We start from the raw sequence: 27,142 nt of genomic DNA, 5'->3' as shown, positions 1-27,142 counted from the left end.
ATCTGCCTGCTTTGTCTACTACTACTACAAAGGCCACACCTGTGTGCCAGAAGGGTCTTCTTCTCCTACTGGGTCCCCATCACATTGAAACAGATGTTTCTCTGTGACTTGGGACATTTGTCTAAAACGAGTCTCTCATTCTACTTGGAGATACCTGGGTTGAAATTCTTTTTTTTTTTTTTAATTGAACAACTTTATTTTGAAAAACAAAGATAAATGTACAGATTTTAAAAGCATTTTTGCATAACAGTATATGAATACATTTTGTCAGTACTTGATTTTTTTAAAGGTTTGATAGTATGCCTTAAAATCTTACTAGTAACAATGAGCATAAAGTACATGTAAAACAAGATGTAACCTGGAAATAGTCAAAGTTTTCTTGGTGTGTAAAGATTAAGAATAATGATTTTTTTTCTTTTTTTTTTTTTTTTTTTGGCCTTTGTTTTTCTTGAAAGTCATATAGTCTGTGAGTTGTTTCTGGGGTGTTCAGTGATTTCTGGGGTTAGTATCCAATTATCAGTGACTGCATATTATGTCTGTTCTTTTGTGACTGGGTTATCTCACTCAGGATGATATTCTCTAGATGCATCCATTTGCCTAGGAATTTCATAAATTCTGATAGCTGAGTAGAACTCCATTGTGTAAATATACCACAATTTTTGTATCCATTCATCTACTGAAGGACATCTGGGTGCTTTCCAGCTTCTGGCTATTATAAATAGGGCTGCTATGAACATTGTGGTGCATGTGTCTTTGTTGTATGTTGGAGCTTCTCTAGGGTATATGCGCAGAAGTAGAATGACTGGGTCTTCAGGTAGTACAATGTCCAATTTTCTGAGGAACCGCCAGACTGATTTCCAGAGTGGTTGTACCAGTTTATAACCCCACCAACAGTGGAGAAGTGTTCCTCTTTCTCTGCATCCTCTCCAGCATCTGCTGTCATCTGAGTTTTTGATCTTAGCCATTCTGACTGGTGTGACATAGAATCTCAGGGTTGTCTTGATTTGCATTTCCCTGGTGGCTAAGGATGTCCAGCACTTCCTTAGATGCTTCTCAGCCATTTGATATTCCTCAATTGAGAACTTTTTGTTTAGCTCTGTACCCCATTTTAATAGGGTTGTTTGATTCTCTGGTGTCTAGCTTCTTGAGTTCTTTGTATACCTTGGATATTAGGCCTCTATTAGATGTGGGGTTGGTAAAGATCTTCTCCCAATATATTGGCTGCTGTTTTGTTTTCTTGACAGTGTCCTTAGCCTTACAGAAACTTTGCAATCTCATTGAGTCCGATTTGTCAATATTTGACATTAGAGCACAAGTCATTGGTATTCTGTTCAGGAAATTTTCTCCTGTGCCTATGTGTTCTAAGGTTTTCCCTACTTTCTCTTCTAATAGTTTCAGTGTACCTGATTTAATGTGTAGATCTTTGATCCACTTGCACTTGAGATTTGTACAAGGAGATAAGAAAGGGTCTGTTTTCATTCTTCTGCATGCTGAGTGCCAGTTGAACCAACACCATTTGTTGAATAGGATGTCCTTTTTCCATTGAATGTTTACAGCTCCTTTGTCAAAAATCAAGTGACCATATATGTGAGGGCTCATTTCCGGATCTTCTATTCTATTCCACTGATCCACGTGCCTATTTCTGTACCAGTACCATGCAGTTTTTAACACAATTGCCTTGTAATATAGCTTGAGGTCAGGGATGGTGATTGCCGCAGATGTTTTCTTATTGAGGATGGATATCGCTATTCTAGGTCTTTGGTTATTCCAGATGAAATTGCACATTGATCTTTCCAACTCTATGAAGAATTGGGTTGGAATTTTGATGGTGATTGCATTGAATCTGTAGATTGCTTTTGGTAAGATAGCCATTTTTACAATATTTATCCTTCTAATCCATGAGCATGGGAGATCTTTCCATTTTCTGAGATCTTCCTCGATTTCCTTCTTTAGAGGTTTGAAGTTCTTGTCATACAGGTCCTTCACTTGCTTAGTTAGAGTCACACCAAGGTATTTCATAGTTTTTGTGACTATTGTGAAGGGTATCTTTTCCCTAATTTCTTTCTCCACATGTTTGTCCTTTGAATATAGGAAGGCTACTGATTTGTTTGAGTTAATTTTATATCCAACCACTTTGCTGAACTTGTTTATCAGATGTAGAAGTTCTCTGATGGAATTTTTGGGGTCACTTCTGTACACTATCATGTCATCTGCAAACAGTGATGTTTTTACTTCTTCCTTTCCAATTTTTATCCCTTTGATTTCCTTTTGCTGTCTAATTGCTCCAGCCAGGACTTCCAGTACTATGTTGAATAGGTAGGGGGAGAGTGGGCAGCCTTGTCTAGTCCCTGATTTTAGTGGGATTGCTTCAAGTTTCCCACTGTTAAGTTTGATGTTGGCTATTGGTTTGCTGTATATTGCTGGGTTGAAATTCTTGTCACTATAACACTTACCTTTTGGTCATCTCCTTCCTATGGTCTCATAGCTTTCTTAAGCCAGCATAGCATCTCTCAGCTCCTCTCTGCTTCCTTAAGTCCTTCTGAGCCTCTGCAACCTTGTTCTGTCTCAGCTACCATCTGGAGTTTCTGCTCCTCCTTGAAGCTGCCTGCTCTGTCTCTTCCCTAAACCCTTGTTGCTTCTGAGATACCCAGGACACTGTTCCTGCTAAGCTCTGACCTACAGTCCCCCAGCCTCTGTAAACCTGTCTAGGCCACTGAGACAATCTCTCAGCTCCCTCCTGGAGCCTATATGAACCTTTGAAATAGCACAATTACTCAAATCTTATTTTTAAAGATAAACCTACTTACTATATGTGTAATTTGGATTCAACTCTCGTAAAAAAAAATAAATGTTTTTAAACAACAATCATGTGACTTACCCCCTCTTAGCTGATGACCCCCTCAGGATGTGGAATCATGTGGATGGCAGCCATCTTTACTAAGGTTAAAGGGTATACACCATGTAAATTCACCACCATTTTAAGAGAACCACAAGACAGTTGTGCAGCAAGAAATGCCACAAGCTTGGATTTTATGACAATTAAAAAATTGGGACTGTATGTCTGCAAGTAGACTTCGGACATATTATCTTCATAGATTGTCTTTATAGTCAAGCATGAAATGATTCTTCATGATTTAAAGTCAATTTCCAGTGAGGGTCTAAGGTGGCTGCTTCCAATCACATGGGAGAGGTAGTTTGCTCAATAAATGAAATGTGCTTTTACTACACTAGAGAAAAGAAGCTGTGATTACTATTAAACATAATACTCTCATCTCTTGTGGACAAGGAAGTCTTTTCTACAAACCTTTCACACCATCAATTAAAAGTATTCAATGTGATTATATTACACGAAGCCTTAAATGTTATTAAATGAGTGAAAAAATATATAAATAAGTCTTTTTCTCCCTCACTTTCTCACACACACAAATACACACACACACACACACACACACACACACACACACACACACACACACAATGTTAGAACTTGCCAGCTCCAAAAGTACCTGCAACTTATCAAGTGACTGAATTTTTAAATTCAAATACTATAATGTTAATAGTAAAGTAAGACATTGTAGGTATAACTGGAAAAACACTTGGAAATGTGAGCATGCTTGACATGACAAAGAATTGACACAGATTTAAGGACATAGGTATCTGGAACTCTCCAAACACCTAGGTTAACTGTAACTTGGTAAATCCATATGTTGTGAATATATGTTTCAGAGCGTAACAGACACAGAGAAAGAGCTTGCCTGTGGCTGTCCCCTAATACGGTGAACTACATACACAGTAGATGGACTTGGTTTCTTTGAGGTGTTACCAGTTCCTACGACAGAATGCCTCTTATCAAGAATAACAGGGCCAGAGTCTTAGCTTTACTGTGTCTCTAACAGAGAATGGGACGGGAAGTAGTAATTAGTTATGTGGCCTCCTTTATGTCTAATTTGGAGATCTTTAAAAAGACCTCTCATGTTGCTTATATTGCAAACATCAAAGCATTCCATGACACAAATTATATAATATGTACTAAAATATTGACAGCAATCCTACATTTAACTGTTGCATATAGCATACAGATACAAGTATAAACTTTACAACTTTGGAGTACTCTAAAAGGAAGAACTAATATTTGACTCCATCCCCACAAAATGAATAATGGCTATAGATAGCAAAATTTAATCATTAAAATTTAAATCCCAACAACATATGTGTCTCTTTTTCTGACATGTTCTAAAAGGTCCAGAAACTATGTTTTTTCCCTAACCAGTAAGGAAGCATCATAGGTCAGGGGTCTTTCACATATAGTGGATGTTAAATTGATTTTTTATATGAGCTAAATCTAACAGTAAAACAAGTTTACATAGCACCTCCAGCAATAATGGCTTTCACTAATGCATATGTAACCTACTGAGTAGCATTGCTTCTCAGTCTAATTAAATATCACCCAGCAGTGTGCACTATCCCTGAAAGAAATCTAAAAAAGGGATTAATATAGCTGTGCATGGTCCTATAATCTACCCATTTAGGTTTCGTCTTATCAACACATCATTTCTACTAGTCTTAGAGATGCAAAGCTAAGCTGGATTTCCTTAAGCAGGATGGTTAATTAGTTTGAGACTCCCTGGTCAGTGTACTTTTTTCCACTGCAAACATTTCTCTAAGAACATAAAGGAAGCTAATAACCTATCTTGAGCAAAATTATAATTAAAGAAGACAGCTATGAAAGTGTGGTGATAGGAAGATGTCAGACAGTAACTCCACAATAAAAGTGTCATTGGATGTTTTGTTAATGTTGAAAATAGTTTTCTTGGGGCTGGAGAGATGGATCAGCAGTTAAGAGTACTGGCTGCTCTTCCAGAGGACCTGAGTTCAATTCCCAGCAATGACATGGTGACTTACAACCATCGGTAATGGGATATGATGCCTCTTCTGGTGTATCTGAAGGCAGCAACAGTGTACTTATATACATAAAATAATTAAAATCTTTTGCAAAGAAACAGTTTTCTTATAAAGGCATAGGCAGAAATTCCTAGAAAAAAAATTTAAAACTAAGGAAGTTCCATGGAACAATTTAGTTATTTAATCTCTATGAGTTTTATTGTTCTATGTTTCTGGTACAACAAAAATGTTCTGTTCAAGTTTTAAAGTCATAAGTACCAACAAAAGTATACAATTCAAATGTTTGTAAAGTCTGAAACTAAAATATCCCTGTATATAGGGATCAAATTTATTTTAAGGACACAGAGAAGAGAATGTTTGTCATAAGCATGATATGCCAAGAACATAAACAGACTTGTATATCTTTCCACACTGTTTTATTTACTAAATAAAAACAAATTTACCAGGGTGTTCATGGCAGCGATTTGTCAGATAATGTTGCCTTTCTTGGTTATGTAGCTTACTTCATTTTAATCTTAACTACTAATGTTAATTTTCATGTCACACACAACATAGAACTATATCTGTGCACGTGCTTCTGCGTGTTTACAGGATACATACAGTTTAAAGAAGCTACAGATGAGTTCAAGAGTTGTCAGGGGGTTGACAGAAATGTCAACAGAGTCCGCATCAATACACTGACATACCCAGAACCAGCTACAGAGAAGCTGGCTGATGTCAAGGCGATACATGATTGGACAGTAGAGAGTTGGGTGGGGACAAAGTTTGTAAAGCAGAGGAGGAGGAGAAAGGCGAGAGATTCAAAATGGAGGCGGCAAAGGAAGGTGGTTTAGATCAAGGTAAATCAGATGAGTTTTATCTTGCTTAGGTGGGCAGTTTATATCTTTATTAATTGGCAGTGAATTTATTGTTTAGATGTATTGTGGATTGAGAATTTAACAAATAAATCTGTTTGATAAGTTATTGGTTGTTGAGTCATGTTCTTACCAGGCGGTGGAGGACAGTGTGGGAAAGCAACACGCTGGGGTGGTTGTGGACCACCAGGGACATAAGCAGCAAGGGCAGGTGGAATGGACCGCCCCTGGATTAAAAGAAGCTGGTGTCTGTGAGTACTTAGAGGCAGCGTGGAGCCTGTAAGATACAGACATCCCATGGAGCCAGTTGACCCTATGGGAGCCAGCACTAGTAAAGGATAAAAGGATATCCATTCATTTTATATTTACCAAGCTGTCATGGAGATCAAACCACAGGAAACAGAAGCTCCAAAGTTCAACTCAGAGGTGAAATGAAGAGCCAGGTAGGTCCAGAAAGCATAGGTACATGTCCAGGTGTCCAGATGAGCAGGCCTGTGGAAGGGCAGAGGACCACATCAACAGGGTTGGGGGGAAACACCTAGCCAGAGTGACACTCCAGGTGATGCTAGGAGTTTTGTCCCTGTTTCTCTCTCTCTCTCTCTCTCTCTCTCTCTCTCTCTCTCTCTCTCTCTCACACACACACACACACACATGGATTTACAAACTAGCGTATTCCAGTTCCAACAGCACACCATATTAATTATCAAATAATAATACCTCAGGAGATACAGATCTTGGGAGGAGGACAAGAGAAAGGTGCTGTGTGTCATGGAGTATAACAGGACTCAAGAGTTTCAGATCTCAGAGAGCCCCTGATATTCACTGACTCCCATGAGCTCTGGAAATAGCCCTGTGTTCACAACAGCTCCTAAGCACTAAGAAGGTTATCACTATCAAACCAGTCACAGCACTAGAGACAGGTCAGGCTGCAGGGACTAGGGGAAGAGCTGAGGAAACATGGCAGCAAGGGCTTGGAGGAGATGAAGAACAGATTTCACAAGGGAGACGAAGGCAAAAAGAAAAAAATAGAAAACAGCCTAGGAAAAGCAAGATTTTATCTTCTCACACAACCAAATAGTATTTATAGAAATGCATAAGTATAAAATGTTATGAAATTATGCCTGAATGAGTCAATTAAAAGGAAAACCTCAAAAAAATAAGTGTGAAGAAAGGGAAGAGAAAAGATAACATGGGAACATGCAAAACACATATTACAACAAAGCAAATTTGTGATGTGATTGAGAGAGAAATAAATTATACTGAATTTGAATGATAGATGGTGTTTTTATTCAACAAATTGAACCTGGAGCAATTTCTCTAAGTAAGACTGAAGTGCAAAAGTTTTCTGGCTCACAAGGTAAGATGTTAGCTGATGACAGATATTCTGGGAATCACATGTTGTCACATATACATCCACATTGCACATAATGGTATTTCAAAATAGATGCCCCAAATTCAAAGTCAGGGCAGTAATATTAATAATGATATATTTTTTAAAATAATATAAATAATATATAAATAAAATCAATCAATAACAATACATTTCTTGCACAGGATTTCTGAGTCTATGCAAGAAAGTTCAATCTCCCTTATGAAAAGTAGAAATAGAAATGACTCAGGTACATATAACCATTGCCTAATATTATTAACAGGTTTGTACACTCACAAGTTCATGATTTTAATAAGATGAGTTTAGGTGTGGTCATGTGCCATAAGTGGCAGCTCATAGCATAGGGAAGAAATCAAAGAAATGTCTTACCAACATGCAATCTCTACAGGGTGAAGGTCTACCCCTGTATTAACAACAGCCCTGCCACCCTCTGATGAAACAAAAGATACCTGGGAGGATTTGACGGGAGGAAGGGGATGAAGGAGTATTGTAATTAAATTATAATCTCAAAAATAAATAAAAGATAGAAAGCAAAAATACCATCTGTAACAGTGTAGAAGTGAAATGTGTGTCAATTGATGTCAGTCAGACAGACACGGAGACAAGAAAAGGTGAGTCGGTATTACCATGTGATTAGACAAGGGTGTGCTGTAAGCTCAGAAGGGTACTGTACACTCCAAAAGCCAGAACAGAAAACTTCGTAATCTTTTGCAATAGAGAAATGCTAAGCATACATACAGGCATGTCTAGCTTGGTTCAAATACAACCCAATGAATATATGTCTCAAAGTATGTTAGCCTGTTGACATATTTAACATTTCTTCTTTGTTTAATAACTAATACTAGTTTAATGTTCTATTTTTAATATAAAAGCTATCACAGGATTTCTCAAATTTTTAAGAGGTAGAATAGCAAGACTTTAAAGGGAAAAAAAGATTTTTAAAAATCTATTTTAAAAGATTTTTTTTAAAAAAACAGAGGCTGTCTATTATTATCAAAGGAAGAATTCTAGAAGCACTTGTTGGAGAAAGGCTGACTATAATGGGATACATTAAAGACAACTCCCTTTGGCTTCTGGGTATTCTGACATGGATCCTTGGGCACTCTAGAGATAACAGAGACATCAAGATTATTTATATTCTCAAAAGACAAAAGAGAGAGGTCACACAGGGACAATTTCTGAGATGCTCATCCTGGGAAAGTGTGAGTCTCCCTCCGAGATTGCTTTAGTCAGCAATTCTTTGGGTATGAACCCCAGAACTGAGTCAGCAAATCTAGTCCACTCCACTGGGCTGCTGATAATTTTACCTGGATTTTCGTTACAGTTTTTACTTTTATTTCAAAATTCAAAGTACTTACACTGCTATTCTTTGAACAACAAAACAGTTTCCACTTACTTATTTAGTAAATAGCTCTTTATTTATTTAATAGCCATGAGAAGACAAATGAGCTAATTGAGGACTTCATGTTGCCATCTTAAATGTATCCATGCTTGTTACTATGTTTTAATATAAATGCTGTATGCCAGCCATATTTTCTTTCTTCTCTTTCCTTGACTGTATTTACATAGGATAATTTAATTGCTGAGTTTTGAAAAAAATTCTTTTTATTAATATGGTTTATACATTAAACATCATTGAGATAGATATACTTTGTAATCCTCTACTAAGTTCTATTTATGTTGTGTGTCTGAGTGCGGACCTTGAGTGTACACTAAATCCTCACCCTCAAGTGACAGATCTTCATGGTCTGGCATTTAACTTACAATCTGATTTTGGTTAGACCATTAGGAAACCAGTTAATGATATTAGATTTTTCTCTGTATATACATATGAGAATGATCATATTCAAGTAGAGCTAAGTTGACACTTTTATGACTGTCCTAGCCCATGACATTTTCTTTTTGTTACTGTTTTGGATCAGCACAGCACAGTGATGCATAGGCACTTGTCACATAGATGTTGTGGTGGTTTAAACATTCTTGGCTAATGGGAAGTGCTATTAGGAGGTGAGATCTTGCTAGAGGAGGCACATCACTGTGGAGGTGGGCTTTGAGGTCTCCTAGTGCTCAAGTTCCACCCCTTGTGGAAGAAAGTCTCTTCCTGACTAAAATTGGATCAAGATGCAGAGCTCTCAGATTCTTCTCCAAAACCATGTCTGCTTAGATGCTGTCAGGCTTCCTGTTATGATGATAATGAACTAAACCTCTGAAAGTGTAAGCCTGACCCCAATTAAATGTTGTCTTCTGTAAGAGTTGCCTTGGTCATGGTATCTCTTTACAGCAATGAAACCCTAACTAAGACAGAAGTTTTGAAGAGGCATTAAGTATAAACTAAAGTTCAGATGCAGGAGATCAGTGGGGATAAACACTCATGGAAACACAGAGAGGAATTAAAGTGCCATGGGATGAAGAAATAGATGAACTAACACATCATTTCAATGCCCCAATGAAGTTGAAATTAGACCCACAACAGATTTGTGGGATATATAGATTCCCAACAGAACCTGCAGCTTGCAGTTTACTGTGGATAAACTTGAATAAAATAATGTGCATTGGGTTTACGTTTGAAAACCATTAAACCTTGAAATTAAAGTTAAAGCTGAAGGCTCATGAGTCTCTGGAAGAATTTGTTGGTCTCGTTTGAGGAGTTTCATTGTTTCTTTGTTTCTACTGAGATCTATGATCTCCAGTTGCCATTGTAACCACTGTGTGTCTTGGATCTAGATTCAATTATCAGATGTGGGTATTTGTTTATCTAACATTAATTTCTGCAGATGTTCTTTCTGGATTTTTGTTGCTTTCTTGCCAAAGACACCTTGATTGCATTGATAGGGCTACATTTTTGATTGTTTAATCAACGTGCCTATTACCTTACAAGTATCACATTGTCCTGATAACTGGAACCTTATTATAATGGTATACCTGCATTTATAATTTTCTATTTTTAGTCAGAAAAGAAGAGAAAGAAAGGGGAAGGGAAGAGTATGGGAGAACAGAACAGAAGGGGGCAAATAAAAGAAGGATGTGTGGAAGGGCCAGCAGGGGAGAAGGAAGACTTAGAGGAAACAAAGGGAAAGAGAAGAAGATAGACAAGGTAAGGGCAGGTGCCTTTAAGTCAGCATAAATGGCAGAGCAAGTGTGTGAGAGAAATGGCAAGTTATCTTGGAAAGTTCCTAGTCTTTTGAGTTTTGGGCTTCATCAGTGGTAGACTCTTTAAACAGTTCAAGAGACAGAAAAAGTGGCCACCATGTTTAAAATGGAAGAAGGGTCAAGAGTCTGTGTTCTACATTTCCTACAAATACATGAATTTCTTTGGAAAATTTCCATGATGTTAATGTACTAGTCTCATCAGGGAATCATGTTTTCCTCAGTGAACACAACAGAACAATTAGCATTTATGCATAATATTTTCTCTTATCTAGAATTTCTACCACAAGATTAATTTTCACAATAGCTATCTGCCTGAGTAATTGAAATAAATATCAATTTTCCAAAATATGTTAGAACAATCCAATATACAAATCAAGAGAATTATAAGCCATTGATGTTGCTTATAATAATACTTGAGTGTATCTACTCCAGCATACATCTGTAAGGAGTTAGAAAATGTTATTTTCATTGTTCTATTCAGTGAGTGTTCCATATGTTATTTGAGTTTTCATAGTTTTATTTCTGACTGGTAGATATATTGTGTTCTGTTAGATGCTGATAATCTTCCTCATGTGGAATGAGTTCTGATATATCATATGTCTGTTTAATTACTAAACATATTTTAGTCACAAATTGAAATAATTACATTTCCTATATATACATTATCAATACTGCATTCTATTTATAACTTTAGTTAGATCATTTTTCTTAAAACTTTTTTTTTTATTTTCACATGGTTTAATATGATAATTTACTTTAAACCTGTCTTATTTCAATGTGCACTACTATGAAATACTTGTGCTTAATGGCATTATCATAGTTACTGTTCTGTTGCTATGATGAAACATTATGACCAGGGCAAGTTATAAAACATTTAGGCATTTATTGAGAATTTCAGAGGATGAGTTCTGTGACCATCATGTCAGGGAACATGGCAGAAGAAAGGTAAGCATGGTGTTAGAGCAGTAGCTGAGAGTTCACATCTGATCTGCAAGTTGTAAGCAGAAATCAAGACCAGACTTAGTGTGGGCTTTTGAAATGTCAAAGCTCACCCCTAGTGATATAACTTCTCTATCTAATACGATCTATGTGTCTATCCATAATCTATCAATTATATGTACTTTATACTGTAATCAGAATCCTTCCCAAACAGTTTCACTAACTGGAGACCAAGTATTCAAATATTTCAGCCTAAGAATGGGGCCATTCTTATTCAAACCATCATAGATGTATTACATATCAGACTATCTTCCATGAAGAGTGTCTCTTTGTTTTGTTTGGTTTGGGTTTTTTTTTGGGGGGGGGTGAATTATATATAAGTGTATCACTCAGTGTCTGTGTTCCTCAAGTGGGCCAAGGACCCATGGTTGCTGTGATCCTCCACTTTTTTTTCACACCTAGATTAGCTGTTGCCTTCGGCTCCACTAACTGTCCTTCTTATGAACAGAGTAAGAAGAGATTAGGACCAAAATGTATTGATAAGAGAAGTTATGGGTATTTGCAGACATAACAAGGAAATAGAAAGGGGTATTTCTAAACTTTACCTTAATTTTGTCAAAACAGTCAGTCTTGAGATAGTGACAGATGCTGAGATATGCTGAGAGTCTTGCAGTGATTTGACTTTCTCTTGTATCACATCAGAAGTTATAATAAAGTCCTACAGAGAGTGGCACTATTAGAAGGTGTGGCCTTGTTGGAGGAAGTGTGTTACTGTGTGGGCAGACTTTAAGGTCTCATATATGCTCAAGTTATACCCAGTGCTATACCCTTCTGCTTCCTGCGAATTAACTCTTGGCTTCTCCAGCACATGTCTGGCTGCATGCTGCTATGTTTCTCACCATGATCTAAGCCTCTGAAACTTTAAGCAGTCCCATTTAAATATTGGCCTTTATAAAAGTTGAAGTGGTCAGGGTGTCTTTTCACTGCAATAAAAACCCCAACTAAAATACTTACTTAAAATCTATTTATCACCTATTCATTCTCTATTATCTATGACTTATCTATTATCGATAATCTATGCCATCTATTATTTATCTATCTATAATCTCTGTGTCATCTACTTATAATTTGTGTGATCAATTTATTTATGTATCATCTATTATCTATCAATCAACTATGTATCTGCTTTCTATCTTATCTATCAATTTCCATCTAGTACTATCTATTTGTTGATCTATAACCTATTGACTAAATGTACTTACTACTATGAGTCCTTATAAGGGCAATTTAACATTTGTGGGGTTTTTATTGTTTTTTCTTTTTTGTTTGTTTGTTTGTTTTTCAGATGGCTTTTGTTAATATTTTCTCCTGTTGAGATATGTTACAAGGCACCGTAATGTCACTGAGACCCTATAGTAGTCACCTGAAATTTTCCTATTTCATACAGTGACCTACTCTCATAAGCAACTTGGCATAGATCCCATTTCTTTATCTTTTTTCTGTTCATTTTTAGTGACATTATTCTTCCTATTTTATTAGTAGAGGGGATTTGCAGTATTTTCATCTTCAGTTAATAACAATAGACCTTTCCTAAAAATTCAAACACCACACAAAAGGTATCTAAATTTATGACTATTTCTACACCTGACATATTCCCTGTGGTAAGAAATCCTATTAACCAGGTCATAGTCGATGATAAGCTTCCTTGGTTCCTTCAATTCTCCAAACATAAATCCATATCAAAATAGAAAGGTAGCAATTTCACAGTGCCCAAGCTTTAATCAGCTCATTCTGTATGCCGTGATGGAGGAATGGTGAAGTTGAACGCTGGGCTTTATTTCTCCGGAAAGTGGCAGGTGAAATAAAATGGTGACGGGTCTCAGAAGAGGACAGCATTGATTCACCTCCACTGCTCCATCTGGTTAGTTTCTCCATGTACAGTCTGAGACTTATTTATTCAGGAATTTTTTAGTAGAAAAATTATGTGATATAAGAAATGGCAGGGCCATTAAACAGTACATTCAACTACACGCATGTGCATTTACATGCACTGAAAGTAATGTGACACGCATTACAGGTTACACATGAAGATACCCTTCAGTAGGCATGTTTTCTGCCTCAGTTTCTCTGCTGCTGTAGAAAAAAATCACCATGGCCCACAGCAACTTGTGGAGAAAGGACTTTATTTTGGATTATATGTCATAGTCCCTCACCATGAATGTGAAGTCAGGAACTTGAGGCAAGGATCTGGGGACAGAAACAATGGAAGAACACTGCTTCCTAGCTTTTTCTCAAGACTTCATCAGCTTACTTTCTTATATATCCCAGGACCATGTGCTTAGGGATAACACAATGGGACTTCACAGCTCAAACATTAATAAAGAAAATGACCCACGCGCATGCCCCACAGGACAATCTCACATAGTCAGCTTCTTAAGTTCTCTTCCCAGCTGACTCTAGCTGTGTCAGAGGACAATTCAGCCATCTGTGTTAAGATGCCTGTCCCACTGTAGAAAGGCTTGGTGGTGACACAAGGCTTTTTCAATCATAAATATTTAGCTCAATGCATGGATTTCACAGTCTGAGCCTGAAAATCTAGTCCTGCTCATCGATCACTTGCTACGGTTTGGAGCAAGTTATTAAGTGCATTCAGATTCTATAGGGCTGGAGAGATGGCTCAGTGGTTAAGAGCACTGACTGCTCTTCCAGAGGTCCTGAGTTCAAATCCCAGCAACCCCCTAGGGGATAGGAATGCGGTCTATAAACTTTATAGAAACACAACATCACAAATGACTTTATAATATTAATGAATTGCTTAGCATAAAAAGCAGGGTTTTTATGTAATTTCATTAATTTCTAAAATATGAAAGAAAGAGTATGTCACCATGGCCTGGAATTCTACTATTAAAAAAACTCTGGGCCCCAAAGTTAAGCCTGTGGCACAGATCCCTGAACCCAATCCCTGCCTGGAGAGAGCTGTCCATCAACAAAGGAATGGATACAGAAACTGTAGTACATTTACACAATGGAGTACTAATCAGCTATTAAAAACAATGACTTCATGAAATTCCTAGGCAAATGGATGAAATTGGAAGCTATCATCTTGAGTGAGGTAACCCAGTCACAAAAAAAAAAAAAAAAAAAAAAAAAAAAAAAAAAAAAAAAAAAAAAAACACTCATGGTAAGTACTCACTGATAAGTGGCTACTAACCCAAAAAGCTCAGAATACCCAAGAAACAATTCACAGAAATTGTGAAGCTCAAAGAAAAGGAAGCCCAGAAGGTGGATGCCTTAGTCCTTCTTAGAAGGGAGAAAAAAAATACTCATAGGAGGAAATAATGGGACAAATAGAAGAGCAGGGATTGAAAAAAAAAGATCATTCAGAGACTGCCTCACCTAGGGACCCATCCTATATGCAGCCACTAAACCTACACACTACTGCCGATGCCAAGTAGTGCTTTCTGGCAAGACTCTGATATGGATGTCTCCTCAGAGGCTCTGTCAGAGCCATACTAATACAGAGGAGGATGCTTGCACCTAACAATCGGACTGAACATGGGGACCCCAATAAAGGAGCTAGAGAAATAACTGACGAAGCAGAAAGAGTCTTCAACCCCATGGGAAGAACAACAGTATCAAGCAACCAAACCCACCACAGCTCCCAGCAACTAAAACACCAACCAATGAGTTCCCATGGAGTGACCCGTGGCTCCAGGTGCATATGCAGCAGAGGATAGCATTGTCTGGAATCAATGGGAGGAGAGACCTTTGGTCCACCAAAAGCTCATCCCCCACCCCTGCTGCAAATATAGGGGAATGCCAAGGCACTAAGGTGGGAGAGTTAGAAAGAATAATTTGCAAATTTTCATTTGGAACAACAGAAAGCCCAGGATGGCGAAAACTATTCTCAACAATAAAAGAACTTCTTGGGGAATCACCATCCCTGACCTCAAGCTATATTACAGATCAATTGTGATTTTAAAAAACTGTATGGTTGGTACAGAGAAGGCAGGTAGATCAATGGAATAGAATAGAAGACCCAGAAATGAACCCTCACACCTATGGTCACTTGATCTTTGACAAAGGAGCTAAAAACATTCAATGGGAAAAGGACAGCCTCTTCAACAAATGGTGTTGGTTCAGCTGGCAGTCAGCATGCAGAAGAATGCAAATCAATCCTTTCTTGTCTGTGTGATTCTTAACCTGTGATAGGTCACATCAGCATTGATATGTTCCACACCTTCAGAGCCGCAGGCAGCTTTCAGCCTCCATTTATCTTCTAATACTTTACATATGGAATTCTGAAGCCATTGTCACCTCTAGGTCCACAGAGCTGGTGCTCAGGAAACAGCTCATAGCCTGGTGTACAAATTCTTGACCAAAACATATCATTGGACATTTGCCTACATATTAACTACGATCTGTACAACTCTGTGCGCCTCTGAGATAACTTTGTGTGTAGGTTACCACATAAAAAGATCTTACCAGATTTTAAGTAATCCTCCTATTCCTTTAACTAGCACTTAAGTAATCATTCCATAAACCAGTTACTAAGTATAGTGGGGGTGTGATTTCTAATTCTCATTACCATTAAATAATACAATATTTTGAGGCTCACTGAAATCTCTGGGGGTGGGAGAGAAGTGGGAAACAAAGGTCTAAGAATACACATTTTAATGATGACTTTGCACAACAGTGGGGAGCTTTCTGACATGTTGCAGTAAGTTGAGGGGACACAGAGAGGTACATCCAGAGCATCATGTAATTTGAACGTTTCCTTGGAAAAGCACTGACAGTGGTACTTAATGAATAGAGACTTTTCCTTCTTAGATTAGGAAATGGTCTGTCTTCTCTTAACTCTATAAGATTATATGCTATCTGGCAAAATGCCAGTATGATTTTGAATTAAATTTTTGCTCCTTTTATGAGAAAAAAAATGTAATGTTATTTTCAAATACTGTTTTTCAATAGACCTAATGAAAATGTATGCTTTAAATTCGAGTCTGTTTTATATCCTAATGTTCACATAGGGAAGACCAATATAATTAAACACATTTTCTGGGCTAGAAAGATTCTCAGTGGTAACAGCACATAGTGCCGTTGCAGAGGACCTAATTTCAGTTTCCATCACTCAGTCATGGGAACCTCCACTCGCTGCTTGTAACTCCAATCCCAGGTACCTGACCCTCCCATACTGCAGGAACCCATATGCTCGTGCACATACATATACACACACTTATACACACTCAAAATTAAAAGCAATAAATCTCTGAAGTAAAAGAACACAGTTCAGCATTCAAAGACACCACTGAATGAACAGCCGGAGTTTAGATCGAGTTTGGGGCAGCTGGACTCTGACTTAACTCTGTTTATGTCAACACAGCTTTTGAAGCAGCTTTGTCTGTTTGTTCTCAAACATGGAGTGACGTGGATGAATATTGCTGTCCTATTGCCAAAGTCCAATGAGATGTTCTACCAAGGCGTTACTTGATCTCATGAACTCTAAATTAACATTTAATACACCTAAATCCTCAGGACTTCAGGTGCTGCTGCTTTGTCGGCCTACAGTGATGTGATATTTCCAAAAATATCTGTTCCTATCACCTATAATATGCACACAGAGATGTCATGCACACCCTAATGAATGCTTGCCAGAGCATTCCCTAAGGCTGGCCTTTCCTGTGTTTCCTCGCGAGATGAGAGATGACTTCATAACCCAATAGACTAATTAAAAAAGTACAACTTATACAATCATTTATTTGAGGTATGTGCAAGACTTTGGAGGTTTAGACTAGAAAAGACTGTAATCCGAACTTGAAGGACATTCTAATAGCAGCTGCAAAGACAGTAGTGCTGACAGCTATGTGGGCTGTGGCAGCCCAACTCAAGAGATTTCAGAGAGGAACAATATTAGCAACTGGGCTTCAGACCTTTGTATGGTGTTTTGGCAAAGAATTTGGCTGCTTTCTGTTTTTGTAAAAAAAAAAAAAAAGGAAAGGAAAGGAAGGAAGGAAGGAAGGAAGGAAGGAAGAAAGAAAGAAAGAAAGAAAGAAAGAAAGAAAGAAAGAAAGAAAGAAGTTTGCCCAGGGCTAATCCAACTTCTTCGTGTGTCCTATGTAGGCTAAAACCCAAACTAGACCTGACGATGTGTTTGTGGTTGGAATGGGATATTCATATCATGGTAGACAGAATCACAACTTGGCTGAATATATATTGCATTTATGGTTGTACTGGAGAATGTTATACATTTTATATAAAATTATGACCTGGTTATTGTTCTCATTTGTATGTTAAGCATGATATAAGAAGATACAGTTGTGTGTCAAGTTGACAAGGGTGAATTCTTGATGGCTAATCATGGTTGTCACATTGACTACATCTGGAAAGCAACTGAAACCCATGGTCCTGGGCATGCCTTTGAAGGTATTGAGTTAATATCAGAGAAAGGAAACACCAGCCCTCGCTATCACCAGCACTATAGAAAGGGCCACTTTCCATCTGCAGGGTATTTTCATCTCAATTTTTAAAGCCTCTCCACCCAACTCACTAAGTTCCCTATTTCCATCCCAGTCTTCCACCAGCTACTTTTGGTCCCAGTGGTGGCTGCCCTCCCATGGCTCCCTACTGTGGACTCTGCTCACATTCCCAGAAACCCAGTAAAATCAAAACTCTAGAGGCTTGTAATTCATCAATCAGATTTATATCAGTAAATTCTCACTCCACAAAACATCCACACAATAAACTTAGAGCCAGTTGATATTTAGATACCTAGACAAAAAAAAAATGTCCTGTAATTATCCATCCCTTATAAGATATTCATAGCTACCTGTGTCTATTTAAAGCCATACAGGGGCTAGATCATCCTCTTTCTCCTTCATCTGGGCACCTTTCCCCATTCTCCTCTCTCCTCCACCTTTCCAAAACTCTGTCCCCACCTATCTTTGTGCCTGCCCTCACCTGCATATCAACTGCATCTGAGGGGTTTTTCATCAGATCTTTTGAGACAGAAAGATTCACACTAGATCTAGCCCTCACCCTCTAGAGGCAGTTCCTGGAAAAGGGCATTTGCTTTTGGCACCCTTATCATCACTCTACGTGGCAAGTTTGAATGTCCTGTTGCCATGACCAACATAACCTAATGGCTTTTAAGATGATAGAGGATATGAGAGATCAATAAAATCTTTATTGGTGGGTAAATTACAAGAATTTTTATTGAAATGCATGTAATATGTTTACTAAGTATTCTCCAAACCATAGCAGACAGAAATGGTTGGTTGGTTGGTTGGTTGGTTGGTTGGTTGGTTGGTTGGTTGGTTGGTTGGTTGTTTGGTTGGCTGGTTGGTTGGTTGGTTGATTGGTTGGTTGTTCTTTTAAGACAGGGTTTCTCTATCTACCCAAATTCTAACTATCCTACTACTCACCTTGTAGACCAGGTTGGCCTTAAACTTATAGTGATCTTTACCTACCCTGCCTCCTACATGTTGGAATTAAAGGAGTATGCCATCACACCTGGCAACAAACAGGAATTTCAGTAAAGAAGCTTCAGCTCTTCAGATTCCATATCTCTACTGCTATGAGTCTCAGCTATGGTCACCCTTACTGATTTCTGGGAGCTGCCCCATCCCAAGACCCTGGCATGTCCTCAAGATCCATCCTCCCAGACCCCTACCCCTGCCATCTGCAGATTTCTATTCATTCTCCTGAGCCCATCCCTCTCTCTTGTCTCTCCCCATACCTGATCCTGAACTCCCCACACCGTTCCCCTCATCATTCCCTCTCCTACCCAGTTTCTCCCTCCAACTGTCTCCTATGACTACTTTATTCCCCATCTAAGTGAGATTCAAGCATCTTTATTTGACCCTTCCTTCTTGTTTAGCGTCTTCACATCTGTGGAGTGAAGTGTGGATGTCCTGTACTTTATGGCTTATATCCCCTTTTAAGTGAGTCATACCATGCATGTCCTTTTGAATTTGGATTAATTCACTCAGGATGTTTTCTACTTCCATTCATTTGCCTCCAAAATTCATGATATCTTTGGTTTTAATGGCTAAATAGTATTCAATTGTATAGGTATACCACATTTTCTGTATCCATTCTTCACTTGAGGGACATCTAGGTTGTTTCCAGTTTCTGTCTATTATGAATAAAGCTGTTGTGAACATAGTTGAACAAGTGTCCCTGTGGTATAGTGGAGCATCTTTTGGATATATACCCAGGAGTGCTATAGCTGGGTCTTAAGGTAGAACTAGTTCCAGTTTTCTGAGAAACAACCAAATTATTTCCAAAGTGGCTGTACAAGTTTGCACTCCCAACAACAATGTAGGAGTGTTCCTTTTGCCCACAGCCTCACCAACATACGCCATCATTTGAGATTTTTATCTTAGCCATTGTGACAGGTATAAGATGGAATCTCAGGATCATCTTGATTTGCATCTCCCTAAAGACTAAGAGGCTACATCCTGTAGCTAGGCAGGAAGGAACCCCAGTGGAGGATAAGGACTCCAACCCACCCATAAAATTTTCAACCCAAAATGTACTTGGTCTACAAGAAATGCAAGGACAAAGATGGAACAGAGACTGATGGAATGGCCAACCAATAACTGGCCCAACTAGAGACCCATCCCACGGGCAAGCAGCAATTCCTGTTACTATTAATGATACTCTGTCATGCTTACAGATGGGAGCCTAACATAATTGTCCTCTAAGAGGCTCCACCCAGCAGCTGACTGAAAGAGATGACTGAAACCCACAGCCAAACATTGGACAGAACTCAGGGATTTTCATAGAAAAATTGAGGATCCCAGAAAGGGACAGGGAACTCCACAGGAAATCAACTAACCTGGACCCTTGATGGCTCTCGGAGACTGAACCACCAATGAAATAACATACATGGGCTTGACCTAGGGCCCCTGCACATATGTAACAGATGTACAACCTCAGTATTCATATGGGTCCCCTAACAACTGGAGCAGGAGCTATCTCTAAATCTGTTGCCTGCCTGTGGATCCATCCTGTTCCCCAAACTTGGCTGCCTTGTCTCAGTAGATGAAGATGTGCCTAGCAGCTTAGCCCTGCAGAGCCTTGATGTCTCTGGGGTGGAAGAATACGGAGGGAAAGGGGGTCTCTATCCTCTAAGAGGGAAAGGGGAGGTGGAGCTGGAGGAAGAGACTGTGTGTGGGATAATTAAAAGGGCGGAATGATCAAGATGTAAAGTGAATAAATAAATAATAGAAAAAATAAATTAGAAAAAAAGGAATCCAGTTCAAGCATCAAAGATTTGCAGTGTGTGTGAGAATTACCATCAGCAATGGTTGCTCTATCTGCTTAAAATATTGAGCTGCACTTTGTTAATATTTGAAGCACAAGGTTTAGGATGTAAATAATAAAGGCAGAGCTTGGTGTGACTTTGAGAAATGGATTTTGTCCCCGAAAGCCAGGGTCAAGACAAAATCTGCTCAAGGGCAATTGATTTATAAAAAGATTACAATCATCAAGATAAATGAAGTGTCTTTTTCTAAAGAGTCCAATAGTCTGGAGGATCAGCCATTAATGTATCATTTATATCAAATAGAGGAAGGAAAGGAAAATTAACAAATTAAAAGGATGTTGAAATATTCATAGGGAAATTTTCAGTGAATGTGAAGTTGCTCATTATTGAAGGAAATTAATCTTACATGTGAAGTATTTCATAGTTTACATGTAAGTACTTTCAACTGGGTATAAATACTCACAGGATTATTACATCTCCAATAGTTTAATAGATTGATAATGCCTATGACTTATGTCTTGTTAATATAGATAATATAGATTTCTACCCAGGAGTGTAGAAACAATGTAAAAATTGAACTCTAAGTTATGCAGATAAAGAAGATTTGCCTTTTATGGGTTTGAAGGAAAATTATGTCAATACATGCAAAAATGTTAGTATCTTCTGTGTTAAAATATTTAGCATACCTATGCACTTTAATGAAGGCATGTGAAAGACAGGCATAGTGATGTTATTTTGTCCTTTCAGGGGAAATGCTATTAAAAGAACTTTGTACATAAGTCTCATGATGCAGCTGATGTTTTGAAAAATCATGTATAATACTGTACTTTCAGTGTGTGTTGTTTTGAAACACGGATCTGTAACATTCGGTCAGAGCTAAACTGCAGATACAGTGGTTCCATGGAGACTGGTAGAATCTGTTACAAAATAGTGCCTAGCATCTAAAAGTCTCCATGGTCCTGTGTCCTAAGTTAGGTAGTTACATGGATATTCTATCTCAGATTCTGGTTGATTTGGTGTGGGAGATGCTATGATGTCAAGCACAGAGTCCCTTTCCAGAAGAACCCTTTGAAGGTCTTGTCACATGGACTGACTTCAGCACTAGGAATAGGAAGTAAAGGCACTGGTTTCCATCATTATCATCAGGTAAAGTGAATAGAGACAGGACTCGGAAGGCTCCAGAAGGCAGCTTGGCTGAGTGAGGCCAGTGGTGCTCAACTCCTTCTGCTCCTGCCTAACCCAGTTTAAAGGAGGGGTGTGGCCAACAATACACTGGCACTGTAGTTCAAGACAACCTCTATTAAAATGTCTTTATGTAGCTAAAATGAGAGCTAAATGGCCATATCAGCTGTCAAACATGTCTATCTTTCTGTCTGTAGATCATCTAATTAGCATCTTGCTGTCATAAATCATCTATCTATCCATCAACAATGTATTAACTGCCCTGATTCTTTATTTATCCTCTCTCTAGCTAAATACACATGGGATGATTATAACAGGCTGATTGATAAACTCGGAATTAAAACCTTTATCTAGGGAGTTTGCCAGTAGATTTATAAAAACAAAAACAAAAACAAAAACAAAACACCATTCAGATCCTCACAAATGTAAAACATAGAGGAGGTTGGGTATTTTTTAATAATTAAAAAAGGGGGGGGAGTGCTCATATTTCTGATAGTAACTGTCATATCTTGGTTGGTAGCTTGTGCACACACACAACACAGAAATGTCAATTACATCAGATGGCTGATTTATCAGCGGTGGGAGATATGGAAGGGTACTGATGCAAAACTTAGGCTCATAACTGCCTCGGAGAAAAAGCAAGATTTTCTCTTGGTTCTTCATGTTCAGTCTGTGATGCTCCTAACTCCATACAGGAGTCATCTAGCTCTTCCAGGAAGCCCATAGCCTCCCTCCACAGGAAATCAATCCCTTTCACCATTTCCTGCTGACCTCCCACATATAGGTACATAGACATGAGTTCCAATGACAGACTGTATAAACGAAGCATTCCGATGGAAATGAAGATCGTGAACTCTATTATAAAAGTAGTATTTCAACACAAGTATAATCACCAATTGAAAAACACTGTAACAATGTCAGGGAAAAACTGTTAAAAACTACATTTTTATTTCCTGCTTCAACAATGTCAGGGAAAAACTGTTAAAAGCTACATTTTTATTTCCCACTTCAAAATCAGAACACAGATTGTGAATACTTACTGGCTAATAGTTTAAGTGAGACCTTAAGATGTTTGTTTTTCCACATAGTTGAATTATCTTGGGAGATGAGTTTTACAATTTAAATATCAACCTTTACTTCGAGCACTTGATTTAGATGTTTTGAAATATCTTATGAAATTCATAGATCCTCGTTTAACTCTTTATTTGATAGCACAGCGCAATTGTGTTATTGGGTGACTGTAGAAAGCTGTGGCTTATTAAGAACCATATTCTTTTGAAGTGTGGGACAATACTTACTGTTGTCTTTCCCTCTTTTCTTTCCCTTGGGGTTTAAGCAGGGAGAACTCTACCTTGGATTTTGGGCTCAGTCCTTAGAAGGGTCAAGTCTTAATTATTGATTGAAACAGCCTTAATTAATGAAATAAAGCTATTGTTAGATCTGAGGCAGTTGCCATGCCATTGAGAATGCCAAGATAAGTCCGATCCCGCGGTTTCAAATTCCTTCCATAAAATCGGAGACTCTGTGTTCCTTAATGAAGCAAGTACCGACAGCTCTCATGAATCTCTGTCAGCCATTAACACTGTCATTTCTCATCTTTGATAATTGTTTATGCATGAGCTTGCAAAGCACTTAACAAAAAATCAACTTTAATTTCTCAGATAAATCATGACTACATACAGTCCTGTCAAGTTTTAGAGGGAGGCAAGGAAAGTACAATTTAGAAAATTGACTTTGAAAACTTACAGTCAAAATACTACTGTATATGTCAATATGCAAATGTTTACTGAGAACTTAGTGTTACTATTTTTCTGTCTAAAATAAACTCAGGACTATATGCTTTTACAAGTAAATAAGAGGCCAGGTATGTTGGTGCACAAATTTTGTCTCAGCTCTCCAGAGTCAGAAACAGGCAGACCTCTCCTCCCAGGCCACCCTAGTCTACATAATGAATTTCAGGCAACTTAATATAAAGAGACTTATCACTGATTGGTTTCCATTTGCATGAACTGTCCCCTTTGTACCTGCCCCTCAGAAAGTCTGTTTGATTTTTCATCTCCATCTCCTTTCCTTGTTCAGCCATGAGAATCATTGCTGACCTGTTTCCATGACACCCTCCCCTCCAAACCTCTGACAGTGGTATAGAGCCTCACGATCCAACAGGACCTGGCTTTGGAAACTTAGGGAGCTTAAAGGTATCCTCCTGTCTTTGGTGCTCTCTCAGCTTCCACCTCTTTTGACATTGATGAGTAAGATGCAAACAAGACCAAAGGGGGAAGAAGATTCAAGATGATAGAATCACTTAACCATATATATATATGTATGTGTGTGTGTGTTATAGTATATATACCACACTGTATATATTATATATGATTCAAAGTAATCATACATATAATATAATCACACACACACATATATGTATTCATCAGAAATATATGTGTGTGATATAGTATATATGATATTTTACATATATATGTATATATATGCATAAATATATTCTAGTACTAATCAAGAGTATATGTAAATGGGATCCTGGCCAGGGAACACACTACAGAAAAAATTTTAAAGCAATTTAAATTTGCAAATAATCAAAGTACATACTTTAAAATACTAAATCCATGATAAAATTTACCCATAAAATGTGGCAAATTTAGAAGCTTTTTCTGTACAGAAAAATATGAATTAAAATTAAGATTAATAAGAAAGTATTTTGACATCAGAATGTTTCTAAATTTTATAAATTTTGAAGTTGAAGTTGAAAATAAAAGTTTTATTTGCTTCTTAGTATGAAATGAATTGCTTCCCTGCACATCAGTTATTTCTATATATTTGTAAAAATTTCATGATAGATAGCTTTACTTTGATTCCTTTCTGCTGACAGTGTCACCTTCACATGACAGAAAGTCCTTTACATTTTTTGACATTGTAACATAATTATATTTTCCCTCTGTCTTTCCTTCTTCCAACCTCTCCTATGTACGCACCTCCCCTTCTCTCTTTCAAACTTATGATCTCTTTTTCTTTAATTTTTGAAAGCATATACATACAAGAAAGCAAATTTTAAAAGGTGGATCCATATGTGTGTGCATGCAAGTAAGACTATGTGTGCACGTAAGTGCGTGTGTGCTTAGTATTTGCATGCAGTGTACATACTGGAAGAGGCCAGGAGAGTGTGTCAGATCCCCTGGAGTGGGAGGTACAGATGGCTGTCAGCCACGTGATCTGGATACGAAGAACTGACCTTGGGTGACCCAAGTGCTCTGAAGTGTTGAGCCATCAATTCCAGCCTCAAAATACACACTTAGCAGAAGGAGAAAAATCTGCCTTAACTGGGGAGTGTGATTTTAAAGACATCTTCTTCTTGGTGGTTTATATGTTAGTTTTTTGTTTATGTTATGGTTGGGAAACAGAATTAGCCTGTCACTATATCAATAAGGCTACCTTCAAATCTACAATCCCCTTGCCTCAGTATCCTATATACTGGTAGTAAGTGTAGGCACCACCATGACAGTGTATTTTAACTTCTGCCCAAAAGCCATTTGAAACAGAATGCTTTGTTAAGGCAGAGATCCCACATTTAACCTAATGTTTTTAGTATAAGCTTCTCAGAAAATTATTCTTTGTACAAAGTAGTTATATTTGCTTCTTTATCTTCACCAAAACATTTGAAATTAGTAAAATGGCTACTATAAAAATTTATAAGGGAAAGTCAAAAAATTAATTGACCATAATTGATACATTTTCATGAAAATTTTCCTACCCTCTTCCCCACTCAGGCCAGCTCAGCAGCCTGATGTCCACCCAAAGCCTACACCCTGCTTGCCTCCCAGGAGGTCTGCATAAACCAAAGACACAAGTGAGAATCTCACCCAAATACACATACTAGCTGGGACAACCATGAGACCCAGCTGATTCGTGACCAACCTCCCCTAACCCCACCCCCTGAACTCCACCTTCCTTGACGACCACTTCTTTACTCAGGGCAGATTAGCAGCCTGATACCTGCTCAAATACTACAGCCTACTAACCTCTCAGGAGGTCCACAGTAACCAAGGTCACAGGAAGTCCACAGTACCAGAGACACAGGAGGCCTGCTCTAACCAGCAACAACACTGCCTGCCTCCAAGTAGACTAGCTCTAATTCAGGTCACAGAGCTTTCTTTACCTGTCTATAAGGAGTCCGGCTCCAGACAAAGTCACCCAGGCCAGTTAAAACTAGAGCTAATCAGATGGCATGAGACAAGCTCATGATCATAGGCAAGAGAAGCCAATATAGTTTGGCACCATCAGAACCCAGTTCTCCCACCATGGCAATCCCCAGATACCATAACATGACTGAAAAGCAAAATAATGACCTAAAATCATATCTCATGAAGACGATAAAGGACTTTAGGAAAGATATAAATAACTCCCTTAAATAAACAAAGAAACACAGCCAAACAGGCAGAAGCCCTTAAAGAAGAAACAAATAAATCCCTTAAAGAAATACAGCAAAATACAATCAAGCAAGTAAATGAATTGAACAAAATGGTTCAAGAAATAAAAATAAAAATAGGAACAATAAAGAAAACACACAGAGAGGCAACCTTGGAGATGGACAACTTAGGAAAGAGATCAGAAGCTACACATACAAGTATTACCAACAGAATATAAGAGTTAGAAGAGAGGATCACAGGCATAAACATTATTAACACATCAGTCAAAGAAAATATAAAGTATAAAAATCCACTAATCAAAAATATATAGGAAATTTAAGACACAATAAAAATATCAAACCTAAGAATAATAGAAGAGAGTACAGAATCCAAGCTCAAAGGGCCAGAAAACATCTTCAACAAAATCATAAAAGAAAACTTCCCCAACCTAAAGAAAGAGATGGCCATAAATGTACAAGAAGCCTACAGAACACCAAGTAGATTGGAACAGAAAAGAAACTCCTCTTGTCACATAATAATCAAAATACTAAATGGACAGAACAAAAAAAGAATATTAAAATTTGTAAAGGAAAAAGACCAAGTAATATATGAAGTGAGCCCTATCCGAATTACACCAGATTTATCAACAGAGATTTTAAAAGCCAGAAGATCCTAGACAGATGTCATCCAGACCCTAGGAGAACAAAAACAAATGCCAGCCTGGGCTACTATACCTAGCAAAACCCTCAATCCTCATAGATGGAGAAGCCAAGATATTCCATGACAAACCAAATTTAAACATATTCAATTCATCCAGCCCTACAGGTGATACTAGAACAAAATCTCCAACACAAGATGGGTACCTACACCCAAGAAAATATAAGAAACTAAACATTTCAAAACAAACCCAAAAGAAGAGAACTGTACACACATAATACCACCTCCAGCAATAAAAATAACAGAAACTAATAAGCATATGTCTTTAATATCTCTCAACATCAATGGGCTCAATTGTTCAATAAAAAGACACAGGTAAACAGAC

Source organism: Micromys minutus (assembly GCF_963924665.1).
Source record: "Micromys minutus genome assembly, chromosome: 25".
Taxonomy (NCBI): domain Eukaryota; kingdom Metazoa; phylum Chordata; class Mammalia; order Rodentia; family Muridae; genus Micromys; species Micromys minutus.
The sequence above is the reverse complement of the archived record's forward strand: the minus strand, read 5'-3'. Positions refer to the sequence as shown.